General features: G+C 33.3%; 1 protein-coding gene and 2 non-coding genes across 3 annotated transcripts in view; 2 read left to right on the top strand and 1 right to left on the bottom strand.

Annotated features, from left to right (window-relative positions):
* The window catches only part of Atg4a (Autophagy-related 4a), a 254,744-nt gene that overhangs the window by 194,536 nt on the left and 41,590 nt on the right, over window positions 1-18,618 (top strand). The gene's annotated exons all lie outside the window — the stretch shown is intronic.
* On the bottom strand, window positions 9,408-9,481 carry Trnas-gga (transfer RNA serine (anticodon GGA)). Its single transcript has one exon. It is a non-coding gene; the product is annotated as a tRNA-Ser (tRNA).
* Window positions 13,101-13,174, top strand: Trnaa-ggc (transfer RNA alanine (anticodon GGC)). Its single transcript has one exon. It is a non-coding gene; the product is annotated as a tRNA-Ala (tRNA).

Below are 18,618 nucleotides of genomic sequence, written 5' to 3'. Positions count from 1 at the left end.
TAGTAATAAAAGAAAGTTTGTTGTTATCCTATTTTTAAAATATGCTTTTTAATGTTTTTTTGGAGAGGTCTCGTTTGCCTAAATTCCCGATTGCCAATTGCTTCGTTTGCACATTTTGCCGACAGCTCAAAGGCGTAGCTGGGGTGGGGGGGGCAAGAGCAGGCAAATCCTGCTTTCCTAGCTTTTTGGCCTCTTCTTGAAAAATCAAGCAATTTAAGGTAAATGTGCTGAATAGGGGACCCAGCCCCAATGACATATGTTGTCAAGGTCACTATTCTGAGTGACATTCAAAAGGTTTCAGCCGTCGCTCATCATTTATTAAAAAATTATTAACAAAAAAGTTTTACGAATTCTGTGCAATTTTTAGATATTATGTACGTTTTAAGAGTTAGGATGAAATATACATGCGTGAATACAGTCGGTTCCGCCCCCCCCCCCCCCCCTAGGGGGGGCTCTACTCTTCCGGAAGCTATAACCTAACGTAAACCTACGTAAACCTTTTTTTATTTAAAACTAAAATTTGGTTTAGGGTGAACCTTGCTTTGCGTGAAAAGTTGCAAACCAATATGAATTTCGTTTTATCTTGCAAAGTACATGTGTGGCTACAGTGGGTTCCCCTTACGGGGGGGGGGCTCCACTTCCGGAAGATATAACCTAACCCAAACCTATTCTGATTCTAAAACCATTCCATAAACCAAATTTTAATTTCCCTCGTAGGGGGGACAGAACCTACTGTAGCCACGCATGTACTTTGCAAGATAAAACGAAGTACACATGGGTTTGCAATTTTTGATGCAAAGTAAGGTTCGCCTCAAATCAAATTTTAGTTTTAAATCAGAAATAGGTTTGCGTTAGGTTATACCGTCCGGAAGTGGAGCCTCCCTGCAGGAGGGCGAAACCCACTGCATTCACGCATGGACATTTCACCTTGACTCTCGTTAGGAATTAACTTCGTTTCGTCTTGCAAAGTACATGCGTGAACGCAATGGATTCCGCCCTCTTGCGGGAGGCTCCTTTTGGAAGATATAACCTAACTCAAACTTATCTCATTGCTGCGTTAAACGCAACATTTGCTGAAATGTTCTGTTAGTAATTGTTAATTAAAAAATGATAAAAAATATAAATCAAAAGAAGTTTATTGAATATTCAGATTATCCAGTGGATACATCGAATTCATAATATCAAAAAAAGCATTAATACGTTGATCGAAATTGTATGTTCTTTTAAATAAGAATTCTGCGATATAGTGTATGAAGTGGTAATCACGGACACCGTAACGAGAAATTTTCGATCGCATATCTCTCCACAATCTTTCTATATTCTGCGTGTGAACGCCAGTTTCAGGATCTACAAAATTAGTGGCATGGTTTACTGTTTTATGTGTATAATTTTCACAATTATCTAAAATATTATACGAGCGCCAATTGTCTGTATAAACAATTGAACCAGGTGCGATATATTTTTAATAATAGGGAAAAGAGTTTCGCTACATCGATTTGGCACAGGTATAATAAAAGCATTTTTGGTATCGCGTTCAATTCCGTCAAAAACCCATTGTCTTCTAATTATACGTCTAGAATTATATTTTCTTTTGCTTATTTTAGCTTCGTCTATTTTAACGATTTTATTTTCTCCACCGATTGGTTTTTGTCCGCGTTCAATACATTGTTGAAGTAACTAGACATGATTTAATAAACACAAATACAACATTAGTTTAATCATAAATAAACAAAGCACACACAGAAGCAATATATTATACTTACTTCTCGACAGAAATTTGTCCAATCTACAATTACATGATTATTCAACTCTAATTCGACTGTTAAGAATCTGTGTCGTGGTGGTTCCATCATTAAAAAATACGCAATAAAACGGCAGATTTTAATTAGATCCATATGCGATCGTTCAAACCATGTGCACATTAAATGCACTAATTTTGAAATTACACATTTCTCTTCGTCGTTTTCGGCCTCTAATAACTTTATAATATTTCTTGGTACAATGCAATACGTAATTTTCTGAAGCATTAATTATTTGTAATAAATTTGAACACCTGGGACTTTATTTCGTTGCGAACTACTTTTTCTTCACATAAAAAATTCCACAAAGATTCAAAATTGTACGTCATATTAATAAATTCGCAAACGGATTTTCGAAATATTATGAAATATTTGAAATTCTGTGAGCAACTGATTAGTAACGGACGCACTATGAGTACTATCATACTGAATAACATAAATGTAATTATTATCCTACCGAGTAAATAAGAATGTCTAATATATATATGACAAAAAAAGCAAAATAGAAGAGTAAGTTTCGGAATATATTGAATATTTACATCACATATATATTGTAGTGATTCCGTAAATGTACATACGGTGTCGAAAAAATATTTATAAATCGAAATGTACGGAATATTAAAATTTACTTATAAAACTTTTTAGGTAACTAATTCAGTTAGATTAGTTTTTTTGTACTTTGCAAGACGAAATGAAGTTCATTCTACATTTAAACTTAACTTTTGCTAAGAGTCATATAATACTAAAAATGTTGTATCTATAGCACTTATTTTGTTAATAACTTTTTAATAAATGACGAGCGACGGCTAAAATCTTTTTAATGTTACTCAGGACAGTGACCTTGACAACATATGTCAAGGTCAAGGTCAAGGTTATTGGGGCTAGGTCCCCTATTCAGCACATTTACCATACTTTTTCATAAATATCATCCTCTTTTTTTTTGTCATCGGGCAGCGAAATTTCTCTGTCAGTTTTCTTGCCTGCTCTAACATTTCTACCTGGCTACACCTCTGCGACAGCTTCTTTTACCAACATTCCCGATTGTTTACATCTCGATTGCCTACATGTATTATTGCACACACGGAAAAAATGAAAATACGAAAGTACGATTGCACACATGACATTATTGCGCACATACACATTGCACACATGAAATTATTGCATACATGATATTATTGCGCGCATATACATTGCACACGTGATATTATTGTATACATGCACATTGTACACATGATATTATTTCACGTAAAATATAAAAATATAATTTGATGCTTTGGGCAAGATTTTCGTATGCGGTTCATCTCTAAATTTGATCAATTTTTACAGATATGTAGTACTAAATGAAGTCAAATGCCACAAGGGCAGAAATGTTTTGTTCTTGAGGTGTTCAAATTTTTATTATTTTTGGTAATTTTGCACTTTACGGACGACCTCACCGATTTCAATGATCTTGAAATATGTTGTCAAGCTCACTCTCCTGAGTAAATATCAAAAGGTTTTAAGTGTCGCTCGTCATTTATTAAAAAGTTATTAACAAAAAAAGTTTTACGAATTATGTGCAATTTTTAGACATTATGTACGTTTTAAGAGTCAAGGTGAAATGTACATGCGTGAATACAGTATGTTCAACTTTGTTTTGTAATGTCAAACTTTGTTTTGGTACGTGACATTGCGTTCAACATACTATAAAAAAAGGTAAACAATTTAAATTTATATAGAATTTAATACAATTTAATTCAATTAAAAAATATTACAAATGTATGTGTACACACACACACACACGCGCGCGCGCGCGGAGGGGGTGCAAGGGGGGCCTTCGGACCCCCTCCCTCACCGCGCCGGTAGGCAAGGTGGACCTCGCTTTACAACTTACAGCATATATCCATTGTGATTGAACTCTTCACAATGCATCCCCTACCGGCGGGGTGGTTGCGGGAGGGGGGGCCAAAGGCCCCCCTTGCACCCCCCGCGCGTGTGTGTGTGTGTGTGCACATACATTTGTGATATTTTTTAATTGAATTAAATTGTATTAAATTCTATATAAATTTAAATTATTTACCTTTTTTTATAGTATGTTGAACGCAATGTCACGTTTACTCTCTCTCTATCTATTGAACAAGTATTCGATCTAATATATCTTCTTAAACGTACATGCTGTCGCAAAATCATACTATATTCTACATTAAACTTTTTTCGTTAATAACTTTTTAATAAATAGTGAGCGACACTTAAAACCTTTTAATACTTATTCAGGAAAGTGAGCTTGACAACATATGTCAAAATCATTGAAATCGGTGAGGTCGTCCGTAAAGTGCATAATTACCTTATTTTTATAGATGTTGGATTTTTCGATTGTGCAAAATCAATCCTTTCGAGAACTGAGTGGGTCATTGAACATAGTGCGGCCCGAATTGAGGTCTATAATTGTTCTGTTCCACATGGGTTTTCGACTTCCACGCGAAGCGAAGTCTACGCCACATCCCCCGTGCTTACGGCCCGAAGTGAGGTCTATAATTATTCTGTTCCACATGGGTTTTCGACTTCCACGCAAAGCGAGGTTTATCTCAGAGCCCTCGAGCTTACGGCCCGAAACGAAGTCTGTAATAATTGTGTTTCACATAGGTTATCGACTTTCACACGAAGTGAGATTCACTCCTATTTCCAAAGTATAGTTCTAGACCCAAAATATTTTTGAATTCTAATATTTTTTTCCATATGGAAATCTTAAATATTGTTCATTTAAGAAGATAATTAAGGGATGCACTTTCGAAAAATCCATACTTCCGATTGTTTTGAAATTTTATATTATTGTATTTTGACGCGCTGATTACGAATATGACAATGAAAATTGGCGACAAGGTCATCTTTAAGGTCAAAATGAAGGAAAAATGCCTTTTTTGTAGATTTTATTTTAATAACAATAAATATTGATTTTAGTAGAAAAAGTTTCAAATGAAAGTTGTACTTCTCTTAAAAACACAACTTTCATGTTCTATACACTATTAATGTAAGAGTAATACTTTACGATAAAAACGCAAATTAGCATTTTGTGCTATCGACTGGGACACTTGTTCCTACAATTTCACATGGGTTTGCAACTTTCCATGCGAAGCGAGGTTCAATCCGAACCTATGTGTCTAGTTTTTTGATAGTGGAGCCCCTCGCAGGGGAGCGGAATCCACTGCCTTCACGCATACTCTTTTTAATACGAAGTGGTTTCACACGTTCTTTGAACGTTAGGAATGAATGTTCAATACGAACGTCAAAACGGACGTTCTTGTGGTGGCACTTCCGAACTGTTTTCGAACGGTTCGGGTTCGAACGTTTCTTTGACGTTTTTCCGGCGTGTGTGCGTGCTGGTGGGGTTTATTAAAATGAAAAGAAATGTCAAATTACGTCTTTCTTGTAAAGTACTGCTTTTATATTAACAATGTAGAATATAAAATTTGCGTTTTTAAGAGAGGTACAACTTTTATTTGGAATTTTTTCTACTAGAATCAATGGCTGTTCTTTCGAATGTGACCCATCGATTTGAGCATCGTCCTTGTAGGAATTTAAAAAGTGATCAAAAACAAACAGAAAAAAAATAATTTTGGCCACGGCAAGTGTCGTGTTAATTTTTTTTCATATGTATTAAAATTTCAATATGCATAAAAGGTCAGGACCTCATCGATTTTATTGCTACTTCAATATGTTGTAGAGGAGAGTTTTCTGAGTAATTCTATGCAAGAAATAAGTGGGGGATGGTATTGGTTTAGAAGATACAACAAATTGAAGTTTTTATATATTTTACAAAAGATACTTACATAAATGTCAGAAACGTACGTGTATGCGCGCGCGCACACACACGCACACACACACACACGGGAGGGTGCAAGGGGGCTTTCGGCTCCCTTCTCGCATCTTTCCCGGCGGTAGGGGACGCATTGCGAAGAGTTCAATCACAATGGATATATGCTGTAAGTTGTAAAGTGAGGTCCACCTTGCCTACCGGCGGGGTGGTTGTGGGCGGGGGGCCGAAGGCCCCCCTTACACCCCCGCATGTGTGTGTGTGTGTGTGTGTGTGTACGTATACATTTGTGATATTTTTAATTGTATTAAATTGTATTAAATTCTATATAAATTTAAATTGTATTAAATGTATTTAGGCAAGGTCTGACCTTTTATACACATTTACCGAAAAGTCAATTGTTACATAATTTCAATTGTTTCATAGATTTGTAACTTTCTATGCAAAGTGAAGTGTATCCCGCATCACAAACACGGGTTGGGTTAGGTTATTGGTAGGCCCCTCTGCGTTTTTGACAGAGGGGAGAGCCCAACACTACTCAGGTCTCTCCCTGGGTGTCCATAAGGAGGATTTTCCTCACGCAAAAAAAAAAAAAAAGGTTATATCTATATAGGTTATATCTTCCGAAAGTAGAGCCCCCCGCAGGGGGGCGGAACATACTATACTTACGCATGCACTTCTTAAGATGGAGCAAAATTTACTCTTAATGGAGGTCAAGATTAAGTGAACTTTGCTTCATCTTGGAAAGTACATGCGTGGACAGTGTGTTCCGCCCCCCTGCGGGGGGCTCCACTTTCAAAAGATATAACCTAATCCAACCCGTGTTTGCGATGCGGGATACACTTCACTTTGCATAGAAAGTTACAAATGTAACATTTTTCTCGCACAAATAGTTTAATAACTCATCATATTTTGTTGTTAAAGCGAGAAACTCGTGGAACTTCATATTAACTGTACAACAATCAGTCTTGTACTAACTCACCTTTTCTTAAATATTTTCAAAGTCATAAGAAATATCAAAAACATAGAAGCCTATCATTGTTCCACTTTCTGATTTCAATATAAGAAAGGTAAGCAACGTCAAACGACAACATAGTTTGTACACGGTGTCATAAAATTACATATTATTCATTAGACATTTTTTGTTTATAACTTTTTAATAAACAATGACCGCCGACTAAAACCTTCACAACATACTTAGAGTGATGATTTTGATAACATATGTGAGAATTATTGAAATCGGGAGGTGGTCCGTATAAGTAAATAATTACCGTTTCTACAAAAATTTGTGACAATCGAGCTTGGGTCGTGACAATCGAGCTTGGGTCATTTTTTGGGAAGTTTATCCCAATCCAGTATTAGTCTACACTTTTAATCGTGGATTCTAATTATGCAAAATCATTTTCTTATTGTATGTGTACAATGTGTTCAATATGTGTGTATTAACATTATGTGTGCAATGTGCATGTGTACAATAATATCATGTGTGCAATGAGCATGTGTGCAATATGCATGTGTACAATAATGTTATGTGTGCAATGTATATATGTGTAATAATGTCATATGCGCAATCGAACCTTCGTAATTTTATTTTTTTCGTGTGTACAATAATATGTGTGTGTGTGTGTGTGTGTGTGTGTGTGTGTGTGTGTGTGTGAGGGGGAGGGGAGGGAGGGAGATTGATTGATTGATTGATTGATCTTTATTAGCTTCCTCAGCTATTTGTAGTATACAATTTTAGATTACATTAAATAACATTAAATAATATATATACATTAAATAATATATATTCCTTTAACATTCGCTTAAACGGTTCGATCCTTTCACAATGTTTCATTTCGGCTGGTAAATCATTATATAATTTTATATAATTTCACTCCTTCATAAAACATACTCTTTTACGCATTTCTTGTTCTGCGAAATTGTATTGCAATATTTCCGGCCTGTCGCGTTTGTCTTTCACTTACATTTTCTACTATTTCTAGTCTATTTCGTAGCTGCTCTGTCAGCAAATTCCTTACAATCTTAAAAATAAATAAACATACATTATAATATAGCCTCTGTCTTACGGACATGAACTGCAACGCTTGCAGCATATGTTCCACTTTGGTATACCTATCACATTGTAATATAACTCTCATTGCCCGATTTTGCGCTACTTGCAATTTATCCAGCTGTGTTTCTCCCATATCCATTAACAACGTTGCACAATATTCGAAGTGAGGTGCTATGATTGTCTTATATACAATACATCTAGTATATGCCGATATACAATTTCCTATTCTATTTAAAAAACTCGTCTTTTTTTCCTATCTTTTTTAACATATAGTCACAATGATCTTTAAATCGAAGTTTATCATCAATAATTATTCTTAAGTATTTCATTATCTCTACTCGCTCTATCTCAGTTCCATTCAAGCATTTCAATACAATATTTCCTTTCAGTTCCTTTCTTACACTCCTAACTATCATATATTTCGTTTTTCCTGCATTCATTTTCAACTTATTTATATTCATCCATTTTTCTACCATATTAAATGCCATATTCATTTTTGACTCTAATTGCTCACTACTTTCACCAGCTACATATATTAATGTATCATCCGCAAACATTTTTATACTACATCCTTTAGGGCAAATTTTAATTATATCATTAATATACAGGGTGACCCATTTTAACTTAGGCAGCCAAATAACTCGAAAAATAAGCAAGATAGAGAAAAATGTTTTAGACAAAAGTTGTATGGTTTCGAGGGGGCCATAAGATGGTATCATTGGTTTGACCTTGAAGAGTCATTTGAAGGTCACGTGAAGGTCACTTCAATTTTTTTAAATGGAATACCCTATATATTTTTGTACATTCTTGTAGCTTATTTCGAGAGCTTTCCAAAACACTATAATTAAGTACCTTTCCGTTAAGTACTTTTTGAGTTATGATGCTTGAAATAATTTCTTAATTTTACATAAACCGTAAAATATCTTGTAAAATATTCATTTTTCGATTACCTTACCTTAATACTTTTATGTACAAAATAATGAGAGGAATCAATTGGTGTAAAGAAAACACATAGTTGTTTTTAAGAAAAAATATGGAATTGTTAATTGCAAATTACATATTTTTTCTTCGAAACAACTATGTGTTTTCTTTACACCAATTGATTCCTCTCATTATTTTGTACATAAAACTATTAAGGTAAGGTAATCGAAAAATGAATATTTTACAAGATATTTTACGGTTTATGTAAAATTAAGAAATTATTTCAAGCCTCATAACTCAAAAAGTACTTAACGAAAATGTACTTAATTATAGTGTTTTGGAAAGCTCTCGAGATGAGCTACAAGAATGTACAAAAATATATAGGATGTTCCATTTAAAAAAATTGAAGTGACCTTCACGTGACCTTCAAATGACTCTTCAAGGTCAAACCAATGATACCATCTTATGGCCCCCTCGAAACCATACAACTTTTGTCTAAAACATTTTTCTCTATCTTGCTTATTTTTCGAGTTATTTGGCTGCCTAAGTTAAAATGGGTCACCCTGTATACAATAAATAACAAGGGTCCCAGTACAGATCCTTGCGGCACTCCATATTCAGTGGCAATTAATTTAGACCATTTATCCAGAGAAAGATAGGGATGTATGTGGGAGGAGGTCGGACGTGTCTTTACGCCCATTTGATCAACGAGCGACAGAATCCATCCGTGACAACGGCATTGACGCATATCCTGTGGAGAAAGCATTCACACATTTTTCAGCCTAACGAATAATTGCTAGAAAACAATATTCGCAGACTAGAAAAATATGTGAGGCGCAAGTGGCTGGATCGGGAATCGAACCCGAGTCTTTCGCTTTCCGGGCAACTGCTCTAGACCACTGAGCTATCCAGACCTCACACCTAATGCTGCTTTTTAACACAGTGATATGCGACTCCAGAGCGATGTTGGTATCTTGCTCGATGGATGCAATGCCGATTGCCATGGAGGATCCTTGAAAAGGTCGCTCGCTGACCAAATAAGTGCCGGTGGAGGTATTCGCGTACATGCTGGCTTCCGACTGGCCTTCCGTATAAAACGGCACCGACGAGCACAACGTCGTAGAGTGACCACATCCCCCAAGATCCCTCTAGTATATATGAAAATCCCCACTGTACCAAATAGCAGTGGCGGATGGACCCTAAGATAGGGCCGGGGCAGGCCTCCAGAGAAAGATAGGGATGTATGTGGGAGGAAGTCGGACGTGTCTTTACGCTCATTTGAAACGAACCTGCTGCGTTCTATTATTTAAGTATGATTTTAACCATTCTAAAACCATCCCTCTAATTCCATATTGATATAATTTTTTTATTAATCTTTCTCTATCTATTGTTTCGAAAGTTCGCTTAAGATCCATAAATATTACTCCAACCATTTTTCCTTCGCTAACTATTAATTTCCATTCGTTAACAACAGTTTGAATTGCCGTTTCACACGAATACTGTTTTCTAAAACCTGATTGATGTTCTGTTATAATACCATTAGATTCCAGATACATTTCAATTTGCTTCTTTACCACTAATTCTAACACTTTCTTATATATTGGTAGCATATTAATAGGTCTATGTTCACTTGCTTTTTTAGCTTTTTCTATTTTTGGAATCGGTATTATCGTTGATGTTTTCGAACTCTCTGGACAGCAACCTTCCCTCAAAGAATTATTTATTACTTCAACAAACTGTTCTTTCATTACATTAAACGTTGACTTTAATACATCGCTAGTTATTTCTTCTTCAGTCTCTTTCTTTTCTGACACTCGTATAGAGTCAAAATTAGTGAAATCGGACACTAAAAATGGACCTATTGAATCCCAATCAGTTTAGTGCACACTTACGTTGCTATATGTGTAGAGAATACTCAGAAAAATTTTTGTCAAAAAATTCGCATTTTTGGCGATGTTATAAACAAATTAATTTATAAACGACTTTTTTTTCAAATTGATATATCTCCGGAAGTACTCGATGAAATTTGATGAAATTTTGAGGGTAGATTCGTGAAAAATAATTTAAAAGAAATAAAAAATAAAATTTATGAAAATTTAAAATTTGTTTTTAAATAATTAATTTTTAAATAAACAATTAAAAAATTAATTTACTTCTCGTAGGTTTAGAAAAAAAAGCTTTGAAGCATAATATTCCTTATGCTTTAAGCTATATTTACGCGAAAGAAAATTACTGTATTTCCAAATAGAATAAGAGTTATGAATATTTTAATGTGAAATGTACGAACGAGATATCTGTCACAGAAGACTCGCATCGGGTTATCTACCTTACAGACTCGCTTTCTATCATTGCAACTTTTGAAATTATTAATCTTATTTAACTGTGACTTGAAAAATGTTTATTATTTAACATTAGTATTCAAATAAATAACAAATACGTTCGTTGGTATATTACTATAAAAAAAAAAAAAAACAGATCGCAATCTACTGTATCGATATCATTGGTTGAAAAACAAGCAACAATCGACACGGCGTGTTGTGTTTTGTTTTGTTTTTTTTTTCTTCGAGCAGACGCATTGTCGTTCAGTAAGTCTATTGTCTAAGTTGTAATGACACCTCCGCCAAAATGCTGCAATCCTTTCCAAAAGAAAGGTCACAAGTGCTACCGGATAAATTTAGTGTTTTTGACAAGTGCATGTGACGAAAAATTTCGCAATTGGCAAGGTCAGTACATTTGCCAATCATGTAGAACGCAGCTATATAAGAAAAAAGATCATTTAATAACAGTAAGTAATGTCGCGGAAAAACGAATGGATAAGACTACAGAAGAAGTAGATACGCAAGAGAAAGAAGAAGATATGGATATTGATGTATCGTCCAAGGATCCAGATTATAAGTGTCAAAAAATAGATAAAGAAATAAAACGAATAAAATTAGTTTCCGTTTTAGAAAAAGCTGTCATGGAATCACCTGACGGCAAATTAGATTTTAATTTGTTAGAAAATAATGAAGAGTTTATTCGTAAATCAATTATTAGTCCGAATTCAAGTTTAAATAATGAAGAAAATCATGATAACTGGATCGCGGATTTAAAATCAGCATTATTACAAGCAGCTAATCGAAAAGAGAAAATTTTTTTACTTACAACCATGCCGGTCGAATGGTCTATTCGGAGAACCGCGAAAGAATTTTCAGTGAGCAAACACGTGGTGATAATGGCTCGAAAATTGAAGAAAGAAAATGGTTACGGTACTTATCCCGATAAAAAGAAAGGCAACTCTATGAATATAGACATAATAAATAAAGTGCGAGATTTTTTTCTTTCCGATAATGTGAGTCGAGTTATGCCAGGGATGAAAGATTATAAATCTGTTATTGTTAACGGGAAACGTCGTCATGAAACGGTAATTTAAAATAGAAAATATTATCAACAAATTTATCAATTATTCAATATTATTATAAAAACATTAATTTTGATTTTGATTGTAAATTTACGTTTTTAAATTAAATTTCAAAATTGTTTTCAGAAACGTTTGTTGTTGGGAAATCTATCAGAGTTGCATGCTGATTTTTTAAACAATTGTCCCGATTTAAAAATTTCTTTGTCAGTATTCAGAACATTGAGGCCACCTCAATGTATACTAGCTGGTCCCAAAAATACGCACAACTTCTGCGTCTGCAAAACACACGGAAATATTAGACTAAAATTAAGAGGTCTTCAACACGAATTCGATAGGAAAAAAATCACTTTTGGGACAGACTATAAGCAGTACTTTAACGATATTATTTGTTCAGTCTCAAATGCAAATTGTTTCTGGGAAATTGTAAAAACTGCCCTGGTTTTGATAGAATTATGAAAGAACTACAGTCGATTTTTAAAAAATATGCTATTTCAGAAATAACGTATAATCAGTGGCTCACGACTGATAGGTAATCGTATTCATTTCGTTTTTTCAGTATATCGAAATTTTTATGTTTTGTTTACAATCAAAATTTTGTTTCTAGATGTCAGCTTCTTAGTCAAACAGAAAATCAAAATATTTTTTTGAAAAATCTCAGTACAGATTTATCGATTCTTTTAAAACATGATTTTATTGCGAAATCTCAAGGAAAATATTTACAAGAATTGAAAGACTCGATAGGTGACGGTGAATTCATAGTTACTTTAGATTTTTCAGAAAATTATTCTTTCCATGTCCAAGATGCGATACAATCGCAGCACTGGTCAAAAGACCAAGCCACATTACATGTATATGTAATATATTACAAAAAAAATGGTGTAAAACAACATGTTAACTTCGTAGTCTTCTCTGAATATATAAATCACGATGCTGCTGGTGTACATTTGTACAATTCTAGAATGATAAGTTTTTTAAAAAAAAAATTTGGCGCGAAGAACATCAAGAAAATTATTTATTTCTCCGATGGAGCAGGCTCTCAATATAAAAACAAATATAATTCACGCCGGCGGAAGATGGCGTTATTCTTCAATTTAATATATAATTGTAGGCGACCGAGAAGTATCGAGTTGAAGGGTCTGAATAGCTCAGTGGTAAGAGCAGTCGCCCGGCAAGCGAAAGACTCGGGTTCGATTCCCGATTCAGCGACTTTCGGCCCGATATTTTTCTCGCCTACAACATTACAGGGGGGAAAGAGGGATAATAATTAAATAAATTCTCGAATTGAGAATTATTTAAAATTTTCTTGGTATCGTACCAAGAAAATTTGTGCCCTGTGCACACAAATAAGTTTCAACGAAAAACTTATTTTCTCGTTGAACTTACGCACTATTATCCGCGTTTAGCTCTTATGGCCTTTAAATTTAAGTTTATGTTTTAATACACAGAGCCTAATTTCTTATAGTTATTTAAATATAATTTTATAAATTTATTGAATCACGAGAAGGATTTTAAAATTGAAGCCGAATGGCACTTTTTTGCAACCGCGCACGGTAAAGGGGCTTGTGACAGCATTGGTGGGTGCATTAAAAGAAATGCATATCGTACAAGCTTACAAAATAAAAACGACAAGCAAATAACAACGACAAAGAAATTGTGCGAATGGGCAAAAAACTTTTTTAAAAAAATATTTTTTGATTTTACTTCTTTGATAGAATACGAGAAACATAAGAAAAAATTGGAAGCGCGTTTCTCCACAGCAAAAAGTATCCCAGGAACGCGACAATTTCACTGTTATAAAATAGTTAATTCAACTACTATGGAATGTAAAATTTTTTCAAAACATACCGAAAGCGTAAAAGTGAATATATAAATATAAACATGTACTTATGTATATATATGATGTATAAAACGCACACGTATTTGTTATTTATTTGAATACTAATGTTAAATAATAAACATTTTTCAAGTCACAGTTAAATAAGATTAATAATTTCAAAAGTTGCAATGATAGAAAGCGAGTCTGTAAGGTAGATAACCCGATGCGAGTCTTCTGTGACAGATATCTCGTTCGTACATTTCACATTAAAATATTCATAACTCTTATTCTATTTGGAAATACAGTAATTTTCTTTCGCGTAAATATAGCTTAAAGCATAAGGAATATTATGCTTCAAAGCTTTTTTTTCTAAACCTACGAGAAGTAGATTAATTTTTTAATTGTTTATTTAAAAATTAATTATTTAAAAACAAATTTTAAATTTTCATAAATTTTATTTTTTATTTCTTTTAAATTATTTTTCACGAATCTACCCTCAAAATTTCATCAAATTTCATCGAGTACTTCCGGAGATATATCAATTTGAAAAAAAAGTCGTTTATAAATTAATTTGTTTATAACATCGCCAAAAATGCGAATTTTTTGACAAAAATTTTTCTGAGTATTCTCTACACATATAGCAACGTAAGTGTGCACTAAACTGATTGGGATTCAATAGGTCCATTTTTAGTGTCCGATTTCACTAATTTTGACTCATAACAATTTCCTCTAAATCCTCTACATTAATCATCTTAAAGTTTTCTATAAAATTCCTGTATTTCCAATAATATAAATAATTCTTCTACCCGTATCTCTAGACTTCTTAATATTTATAGATTTTACTATGTTACTAATACTTTGTACATAATATATGTTAAATTTATCAGCTACATTACATCCGTTAATGTCGTCTACTATCTCAAAATTTATATTATCTATATCTTTTGTACTCCTTGGTTCATCTCTGATTAATTCTTTCAAGGTTTTCCACATTTTCATGGGGTTTTCTTTATTACTATCATGGTAATTATGGATAAAAAGGGCCCACCTTCGCACAAATGTGTCATTGACATATGTTGTCAAGATCATATCTCTAATTAATATTCTGAAGGTTTTAGCTGGCGGTCGTTCTTTATTCAAAAGTTATTAAAGTATTTATGCATAAAAGGGGTCCCCTCTCCGATTCGCTTTATTTTTAAATATGTTATAGGGGAGATCTTCCCGAGTAATTTTGTATATATATATATATATATATTTTGTATATATATATATATATATATATACAAAATATATATATATATATATACAAAATTACTCGGGAAGATCTCCCCTATAACATATTTAAAAAAAAAAAAAAAAATATATATATATATATATATATATATATATATATATATATATATATATATATATATATATAAGGGTCGGACTCAAATAGCTTTGGAAATATAGGCTGAAAAAGGATAAAAATAATAAATACAAAAATAAGATAAACCTTCGGAAAACCCACCTATACGAAATAATGGGTAAGGATACCCAATTCCTATTTTTCTCTCCTGAACACGAATATGAAACTTAAAAATGGCGATCAAACTCGCAAGTTAAAGAAAAACGCAAAAAAAGGTAAATTAAAGGTAAATAAAAAAAAGGTAAACAATTTAAATTTATATAGAATTTAATACAATTTAATACAATTAAAAAATATCACAAATGTATGTGTACACACACACACACACACACACGGGAGGGTGCAAGGGGGGCCTTCGGCCTCCCCTCCCGCAACCACTTTGCCGGTAGGCAAAGTGGACCTCGCTTTACAACTTACAGCATATATCCATTGTGATTGATTTCTTCGCAATGGGTCCCCTACCGGCGGGGTGGTTGCGGGAGGGGGGCCCAAGGCTCCCCTTGCACTCCCCGCGTGTGTGTGTGTGTGTGTACACATACAGGGTTAGGAAGAAGTCTGGATACCCCCGAAAATTTTGGAAACTAAGGGTTATAGAGGAAAACTTCAAATACAAAAGTTGGATATCAAACGGAGCATCTCATGGTAACCTTGACTTTGACCTTGACAGCGACCTTGAGGGTTGTTTCAAGGTCGTTGTTTTTTTTCAAACGGGAACCTCCATTTTTTATTATTTATTCTTATAGCTTATCTCGAGAGCTTTCCAAAACACTATAATAAAGTATTTCTTCATTGAATATTTTTCGAGTTATGAGGCTTGAAATAATTTCTTAATTTTATATAAACCATAAAATATCTAGTAAAATATTCATTTTTCGATTATCTTACCTGAATACTTTTATGTACAAAATAATGAGAGGAATCAATTGGTGTAAAGAAAAAACAGTTGTTTTTAAGAAAAAATATGTAATTTGCAATTAACAATTCCATATTTTTTCTTAAAAACAACTGTATGTTCTCTTTACACCAATTGATTACTCTCATTATTTTGTACATAAAAGTATTAAGGTAAGATAATCGAAAAATGAATATTTTACTAGATATTTTATGGTTTATATAAAATTAAGAAATTATTTCAAGCCTCATAACTCGAAAAGTATTCAATGAAGAAATACTTTATTATAGTGTTTTGGAAAGCTCTCGAGATAAGCTACAAGAATAAGTAATAAAAAATGGGGGTTCCCATTTGAAAAAAACAACTTGACCTTGAAACAACCCTCAAGGTCGCTGTCAAGGTCAAAGTCAAGGTTACCATGAGATGCTCCGTTTGATATCCTACAACTTTTGTATTTGAAGTTTTCCTCCATAACCCTTAGTTTCCAAAATTTTCGGGGGTATCCAGACTTTTTCCTAACCCTGTATATTTGTGATATTTTTTAATTGTATTAAATTGTATTAAATTCTATATAAATTTAAATTGTTTTACCTTTAATTAACCTTTTTTGCGTTTTTCTTCGACTTGCGAGTTCGACTGCCATTTTTAAGTTTCATATTCGTATTCAGGAGGTAAAAATACATAGGAATTGAGTATTCTTACTCATTATTTCATATAGGTGGGTTTTCCGAAGGTTTACCTTATTTTTGTATTTATTACCTTTATCCTTTTTCAGCCTATATCTCTAAAACTATTTGAGTCCGACCCTTATATATATATGGTATATATATACGAAATTACTCTGGAAGATCTCCCCTATAACATATTTAAAAATAAAGCAAATCGGTGAACAAATAAAGTAGAATCTTTATGTCAATATTTCTCATATTTATTTGTTAATAACTTTTGAATAAAGAACGACCGCCTGTTAAAACCTTCAGAATGTTAATCAGGGATAACATCTTCACAATATACGTCAATAACACATTTGTGCGAAGGTGGGCCCTTTTTATGCATAATTACCCTGCAACGAATTCTGCTCCATATCGTCGTACATTGCCTTATTTTACGCTTCATCCCTTTTATTTGCTGCTTCTCTTATATCATCTGAAAACCATTGTTTTCTTTCCTAAACTTTTGGAATTCTAAACTTTTTTTTAGGTGCTATAGTGTCCAGTGCCTCTACTATGCTATCAATAAATTTTTTCGCTCTTCTGTTTACTTCCAAACCTTGACCTTGCCCCATTCTGTTTTCCACTAGACTAAATTCATCTATACTAAATTTACTATAGTCTCTGGCATTAAATTCTCTATACTTACTTTTAATTTTATTCAAATATAAAACGATTTTTAGCCACGCATGATTTGTTATTTTAGATTCATGAATTACCTGTAATTACACTTTATTATTAGCAAAAAGTAGATCAATAATTGTTTGACTATCCTTTGTGACTCTCGTCGGTTTATTAACATACTGTTTCATACCTAGACTCAACATTAGGTTTTGCAATTTCTTTGTATAGAACGAGTCTACCATAAAGTCTATATTAAAATCTCCCAATACCATACAATCTCCCTTTATTGTTAATTCTCTACTATATCCTCTAAAAATCAAATAAAATCACCGTGTGATGCACTCGGTGAATGATACACTACCATTATCGTACCTTTATACAATTTTTCTTTTATTTCTATCGCAACACACCAGCAATTCGAAATTATTTTTTTCGTCAATAATATTTCATACTTAACATCGTATCTTACATTTAAAATTGCTCCTCTTGTATTTCTATTTTCTGCATCGCATCTAATTATACTATAACCTGGAACATTCACCTCACTATCTTCAATTTCAGCAGTCAATCTCGTTTCAGATAATGCTACAATTGCAGGATTCAATCTCTTCATAATCTGATGCTGTATCTCATCTTTATGCGCTAACAGACTTTGCGCATTTGTATATAATATTAATTCTTCTTTCTTCTGTGATTGCTATTTCGTATCCTCTCAGCCGGCTCTTCTCTTCTCTTCCTGTATCGCCCTCTTGAATGTTGGACATTCCGAATCAAGCGCATCGTGCTCATCACTTATCTCCAAGTTGTATGCTTGAATTTTAAACATACAGTTTACGCATCTCTTCTTGGTTTCCCTGCATTCAAATGCTTTATGTTTTCCGGCACATTTGTGGCATGTTTCATCTCGAGTACAATTTTTCGCAATATGAAAAAAACCTCAGCATTTAAAACATCTTTTAACACTAATATGATTAAATACAGGGCACTTATTCTATCCTACACTTAGTTTTCCTTTACTCAATATTAATTCATGTGTTTTTTTATCTGTTTCAATTATTACAGAACTTTCTTCCTTTCCTCTTTTTCGGGATTTACTATCATCATTTTTCTTTTCTTTAATTATTCTCTTCACAATTCTCATTTGAAATCCCTCATTTGTCGCCATTTTATTTTGCTTTTTAATTGTATCTATTAAATTATCA

This window comes from Camponotus vicinus, unplaced genomic scaffold (genome assembly GCF_025532165.1).
Source record: "Camponotus vicinus isolate PSW18456_S1 unplaced genomic scaffold, iyCamVici1.0 SCAF_2, whole genome shotgun sequence".
Lineage (NCBI taxonomy): Eukaryota > Metazoa > Arthropoda > Insecta > Hymenoptera > Formicidae > Camponotus > Camponotus vicinus.
This window is presented reverse-complemented; position numbering and strand designations above follow the sequence as displayed.